Genomic DNA, 6,359 nt, shown 5'->3' on the forward strand with positions numbered 1-6,359 from the left:
GACGGGGTGGCCGTGAACGGAGAATCTCCGGTGAGCGATTACGGCGGAGCAGTGGATTGGCAGGGGGTTTGAGCGGCCGGGCAGCATCAGTGGAGGTTACTGGATTCGTTTTACAGCAAAACGGGGATGGTCTTGGCGTAATGGCGTCGGTCCACGGTGAGGTGACCGCACGGGCTCAACGGCGGCAGAGAGCGCGCTCCGCGCCCTGCGGTTCACGACGAGAGCGGCAGCGCGTTCGGGGGAGTGGAAGGCCACGCGGCGACCTCCGGTGGTTTGGGCGGCGCTCGGTGGCGTCGTCGGCGCCGTGTCTCCCGCTGGCGTCCGCAAAGCCGCCGCCGGCGTCGGTCACGGGGCGGCGCACCTTCTGCTGCTCGTCGCCGACACCCGCAAGGCGCCAGGCGTTCGTGCGATGCAGGAACAAGAGGACGGGGACGAGGAGCAAGGCGACGCGGTGGCACTGGCGAGATCGACGTCCATCTCTGAAGAAAACGACAGCAGCCACTTGACTGAATCTCTGAACTTGACAATGACCATGCACTGCAGGTGTTCGACAGAGAGATTTTGCAATGAGATGAATTTTTCTGGAGCTGTAACTTGGTGAGATGACCACTCAAAGCACCCAGGGGCTGCCTGATTTTACTTGGAATTTTTGGAGAAGGTTTTGAATGAATTTCACCAAATTTGACAAATCTGGTCCAAACTTGCAGCAAGTGTAGTTTGAAAATTTTGAACTGGAGACCAGTGGATCTTCATGGTTCTAGGTTGAGGGTTCAAAGGACTAGGAGGGAGAGTTGGTTTGATGGCAAAAATCAAAACAGAAAATGGAGTTCCTTTGCAAATCTCCAAGTAGTAGGATAGAAGACAGAAATTTGTTTGAATAGAATTTGAATGGAAATAAATACATGGGGAGGTTCAACTTGCTGGACTTGGTGTAAAACATGATCCAAGGGTGAGGGAAGGGTTAGGAGAGAGCATTTGCACTAATGCCATGGCAAGAAGGAATTGTTGAAAGTGGCAAAGGATCTTCCAAAAGCCATAGTGCAAATTCAAAAAGGTTTTCAAAAGTTATTTTCCCCAAATGAAAAACATTTGTCTTGAGTCCAAATGAAAGGCAAGAACTTCCAAGACTAAAGGCAGATCTTGGGTGAATCCAAATAAAAATTTTGCCATAAGGAAAAAATATTTGAGGGTGAGAGTTTTCTTTAAAGGAAAAATTTAAATCACTCCCCTCAAGTCAAATAGAAATCTTTTGAAAAATCCAAATAAAAACTTGGGTGTCACAATGGCCCACTTGGCCACCTGACCTGTGGCTTCTCTGTTTTGAATAATATCCCCTAAAGGAGCAGAACTAACCACTTTGATGGGATGAGCAAGGAAATATTGTTTCAACTTACGGCTAGCCATGAACACACCATAAACTAGCTTCTGCCAATGTGGGTATCTCTGCTTGGATTCAATGAGTACCTCACTGACATAGTAAATCGGCTGCTAAACCGGATATTCCTTACCTGATTCCTTCCTTTCCACAACAACTGCCACACTAACGGCTCTACTGTTGGCAGCCACATATAACAGCCAAGGCTCCTTATCAATAGGAGTTGCAAGGATTGGCGGCTCAGCCAACTGCTTTTTCAGTGCCTCAAAAGCCTGATTAGCAGCATCACTCCATACAAAGTGATCTGTTTTCTTCATCATCTGATACCTCTGTTGGAAAAGGTAGTGCCTAGGAGGCGCTTAGGCTTGCCTAGGCGCTAGGCAATGGCCAAACACCTCGCCTAAGGCATAAATGGAGGTCTAGGCAGGGCAAGCAAGGAATTGTCTACCCAAGCAAGAAATCATGCCACATATTGCACTGATGTGCCAAATGGGTTATATTCCAATGGCAGTAGACAGTAATTAACTTATTTATATGCCCTAAACTTATATCAACACCCATATAATAATCACAAATATACTACGAGTAAAAACTATATTACCGCCTAGGCCGCGCCTAGGGCGCTTAGGCACCGCCTAGGCACTAGGCGAAGGCCAACCGCCTCGCTTACGCCTACCGCTTTTTCCAACCTTGTCTGATACAGAGGGATAGCCTTCTCTCCCGCCAAACGCTGGACGTCATTAATACATGTCGGTTTAGCCAAAGAAGTGATAGCCTTGATCTTCTCCGGGTTAGCTTCAATGCCTCTCTCAGAAACCAAAAAGCCCAACAGCTTACTGGCTGGCACACCGAAAACACACTTGGACGGGTTAAGCATCATTTTGTAGACCTAGAGGTTGTCAAAGGTCTTCTTCAAATCCTCTAACAAGGTTTCCTTCTTCCTGGATTTCACAACAATATCATTCACATAAGCATGAACGTTGCGCCCAATCTGGTTGTGGAGGCAATTCTGAACACAAGCTGATAAGTCGCCTGGGCACTCTTGAGCCCAAAAGGCATAGACACATAGCAGAAGGCTCCAAAAGGAGTGATAAAGGCTATCTTCTCCTGGTCCTTAACTACCATCTTGATCTGATGATAACCAGAATAAGCATCTAGAAAACTCAAACGCTCACAACCCGCCGTAGCATCGATGATCTGATCAATACGAGGGAGTAGAAAAGGATCAGCCTGACATGCCTTGCTAAGGTCTGTATAATCCACACACATACGCCAAGTGTCGTTCTTCTTAAGTACCAGCACCGGGTTAGCCAACCACTCAGGATGAAAAACTTCAATGATAAACCCAGCTGCCAAGAGCCGGGCCACTTCTTCACCAATGGCCTTACGCCTCTCTTCATTAAAACGACGAAGGAATTGCTTGACCGGTTTAAACTTTAGATCAACATTAAGAGTGTGCTCAGCGAGTTCCCTCGATACAACTGGCATGTCTGAAAGCTTCCATGCAAAGATGTCCCGGTTCTCATGGATGAACTCGATGAGCGCGCTTTCCTATTTTGGATCCATATTAGTACTGATACTGAACTGCTTGGATGAGTCGCCAGGAACAAAGTCAATCTGCTTAGTGTCGTCTGCCGACTTAAACTTCAATAAGGGGTCATGCTCTGTGGTTGGCTTTTTCAAAGGTGTCATATCCGCCAGGTCAACATTATCTTTGTAGAACTTCAACTCCTCTGTTGCAGAAACAGACTCAGCGTAGGCAGCATCGCCCTCTTCAGACTCCAAGGCTATCTTCCTGTTACCATGTACCGTGATGGTACCCTTACAACTCGGCATTTTAAGCTGTAGGTACACATAACAAGGCCGTGCCATAAATTTAGCATAAGCCGGCCGTCCAAACAGGGCGTGATAAGGGCTCTTGATCTTTACCACTTAAAAATCAATGTTTCAGCTCTGAAATCATGATCATCTCCAAAAGCTACTTCCAAAGATATCTTACCCACCGGGTACGCCAACTTACTGGGCACCACTCCATGAAAAACAGTAGAAGACGGCTTAAGATCTTTGTCAGTCAAATTCATACGACAATCATAATAAAGGATATTGATACTGCTGCCTCCATCCATAAGCACCTTTGTAAACTTGTATCCTCCAACCTGAGGAGTAACCACCAAAGCCAATTGACCCGGATTGTCAACCCGGGGCGGGTGATCCTCACGGCTCCATACAATAGGATGTTCAGACCATCGCAAGTATCGAGGGACTGCTGGCTCAACCGCGTTCACCACCCGCTTGTGAATCTTCTGATCTCATTTGCACAAGCTCGTGGTAAACACATGATACTGACCACTATTCAGCTGCTTTGCATTGCTTTGATAACCAGACTACTGCTACTGATTCCCTTGACCAGATTGCTGATTAAAACCACCTTGATTGCCTTGGCCCTGAAAACCAGAGCTTGAGCCGCCAGCCCCAAAGCTAGGTCCGTGAGAGCTGGATCCTAAGCCGCCCTACAGGCCATGATTATTCTGGAAAAAACTAGAATTTCTGTACTCCCTCATGATGAAGCAATCTTTCCACACATGACTGTCTGACTTCTCTTCGCACCGTGCTTCGGGCAAGGCTGATTCATCATCGCCTCAAGGTTGAACTTTGGTGCGCCAAACCGGGGCACTGACGACTTCCCCTTACGATGCTGATTATTATTCTGCGTATTGGTGTTATCCACAAAGTCTAAACCGCCGTCGGCTTTGCGCTTACCGTTGCCACCTTGACCTGCTGTATTATGTTTCCGTCCCTTTGCATTGCCACTCTTCTTCCCCTTGCCAACCTTTTACTCATCAGACTTGGGGTCTTTAGTACTATCAGAGTCGGCGTATTTAACGAGAGCCACCATGAGCTCTCCCATCTCATTACAGTGGCGCTTAAGCCGCCCTAGTTTCTGCTTATGGGGAAGGAACTAGCAATTCTTCTCCAACATCAGGACGACTGAACCGGCGTTGATACTGTCTGATGACTGGATAACGGCTGAGATCCGACGCACCCAATTGGTTGTTGACTCGCCCTCACCCTGGATACAAGAGTCTAAATCAAGAATCGACATAGGCTGCTTGCACGTGTCTTTGAAATTCTGGATAAAACGAGTTTTCAATTCAGCCCATGATCTGATGGAATTAGGAGGTAATCCTTTTAGCCAAGTACGTGCCGACCCATCCAACATCATGGTGAAATATTTAGCGCACGTAGCATCACTGACATCCAGCATCTCCATAGCCATCTCATAACTCTCAATCCTGGCCTCCGGGGGCTGATCCACTGTGTAATTAGGCACCTTGCGGGGGCCCTTAAAATCTTTGGGCAAGCACTCATTACGTGGAGCCGACACTAAACATGGCACACCAAGGGTTCTAGAGGTCACTCCTGCTCTATAGACACTGATGGGTAAGCCAAAGATTGTTGATGAGCCGCCAACTGAGCCGCCAGCTCAGCCTCCCGACATGCCCTGCCCTGATCCACCAAAGCCCGAGCATCGTTATCAGCACGCGGTGGGTCATGCCTACGAGGCTGGTTATGGTGCCGCTCACTGCTTGAAACCGCTGGCGAATCAATATGCCTGCTATAACTCCGGCTTGGACGAGGGGTTGGATGAATCCGTTCACGGCTGTACGAATAAGCCGCCTGTTGAGCCACCGTTGTCTGAAGAAGCTCTCTGGCCCTCGTATCTCCATCGTGGCTGGAGACTCGCCTTCCACATGGAGAGTCGCCAATCACGTAGCTGCCGCAATCATATTGTCCAGAGGGTTAGAATAATGACCCGGCAGTGTCGGCACATGTTGGGGCGGGGTCAAATTCAAACGAGGCGGGTCTGCAACACATGGTTGAACCGTTGCTCTGGTCGCGGGTGCATCAAGAACCCGTTTTAGCACGGACGGGTCACTGGTCCCTGCCCTACGTGTGTTGAAAAGGTTCCTAGCCTCAAACTCTATGGGTAAACGGGTCTGGTGCCTCCTTCTGATGATGGCGTTTGAAGCGTTCTGGTCCAGGGTAAGATGGAACGATTCTGCCTGAATCCGTTGCGCTGTAGCATCCAAGGCGGCTCTTTCTGTTGTCATCCTAGCATTCTTAGTATGAAACTCCTCCTTAGCTTAAGCTATCTCATCTCGCAGTTTCGCAACATCCACCTTATGTTGTGCCTAATTTTCTAGCGTCACCTCTGCAGCCAGTAAGGTCGCCAAAGCCCCCAAGAGCTCAGATAACACTTGAGCCAGCGGGTGCGCAGCACCACTCGCCCCGGCTGTTGCCGCAGCCGTTGAACTGGAGGTCATAGCCGCAGCAGTCGTCGAACCAAGCATCGGTTGTGTGCCAGCCATGAAGATCGCAACCCTGTTCAGCGGCTCATAGGGGTTCGGAATACTTTCGCCATCGTAACAACCCCAAGCCTGTTGTCGTGCAGTTAATACATTGAATTGGTCTCACCAGTTGAAGACTCACCATCAGTATAGATTACCGTCTCTCCCTTGGACACATATCCTTCCTCAAGATCCGCCCCATGGATGAAACCAACAAAGGCGTGCTTCATGGCGGCTTGAACCCTGGCGGGTCGTGCATGCTGAGCTGTCTCGACGATGTCAGTGCAGGTGTCCGGCTCAGGCTCCGACTCACCGATCTTGCCGATGAAGACGTGGATTCCGCCGAAGGGGACCCGGTACCAGTACTCGATTGAGCTGGCCTCGGGGCCCCAGCCTGCATCGTCGATGTAGAGCTTGTCGCGGCAGCTTTTAGTCATCCGGCCGATGGCGTATCCCTTGATCCCTGCGAAGTTTCCCTTCAAGAACTCAAAACCACCATGCGCTGGCCCAACGGTTAGTGCCAACTGTCGTGGACTTAACACGGCAGATGTCCTAGCAAAAGGACTTAGGTGTGGAGCCATTGCATCTAGGTTAACTTGAAGGGGTTAAACAGGACAAAGGACACAGAGAGCCTA

The sequence above is a fragment of the Triticum aestivum genome, chromosome 1D, assembly GCF_018294505.1.
Source record: "Triticum aestivum cultivar Chinese Spring chromosome 1D, IWGSC CS RefSeq v2.1, whole genome shotgun sequence".
NCBI classification, from domain to species: Eukaryota; Viridiplantae; Streptophyta; class Magnoliopsida; order Poales; family Poaceae; genus Triticum; species Triticum aestivum.